Source organism: Crocuta crocuta, unplaced genomic scaffold (assembly GCF_008692635.1).
Source record: "Crocuta crocuta isolate KB4526 unplaced genomic scaffold, BGI_CrCroc_1.0 scaffold49, whole genome shotgun sequence".
In the NCBI taxonomy this organism is placed as follows: Eukaryota; Metazoa; Chordata; class Mammalia; order Carnivora; family Hyaenidae; genus Crocuta; species Crocuta crocuta.
The window spans coordinates 581,111-581,410 of record NW_027536462.1 but is presented as its reverse complement, the minus strand read 5'-3'; the positions used below and the strand labels follow the sequence as shown (position 1 = coordinate 581,410).

General features: G+C 43.3%; 1 protein-coding gene across 1 annotated transcript in view; it reads left to right on the top strand.

Moving 5' to 3' along the window:
• Positions 1 to 300, top strand: part of ATP6AP2 (ATPase H+ transporting accessory protein 2) — a 22,882-nt gene that overhangs the window by 8,246 nt on the left and 14,336 nt on the right. The window lies entirely within an intron of this gene.

Below are 300 nucleotides of genomic sequence, written 5' to 3'. Positions count from 1 at the left end.
ATTTGCTCTCTGTTGCTGTCGTTTTCTCTTCCCACTTCATAAATTTGGTGCTTTTGATATGGTCTCTAGATATCATCAGTCACTCAAAGGAACTCTCCCCCTTGGTGCTGAGTGTCCTTGAACCCAGAAGCCATGCTTGGGAGCTACTCTCTGCTGGGCCTGTGGGTGGGGCCCCCAAACTCCTTGAGTGACTGGGACCGGTTGTTTACGTTTAAGGATGAAATTTATACCTGATTCTTTACGAGCATAAATTTGACCAAAGTGGCTGTCAAAATAACCCTTTGAAATAATTATTATAAA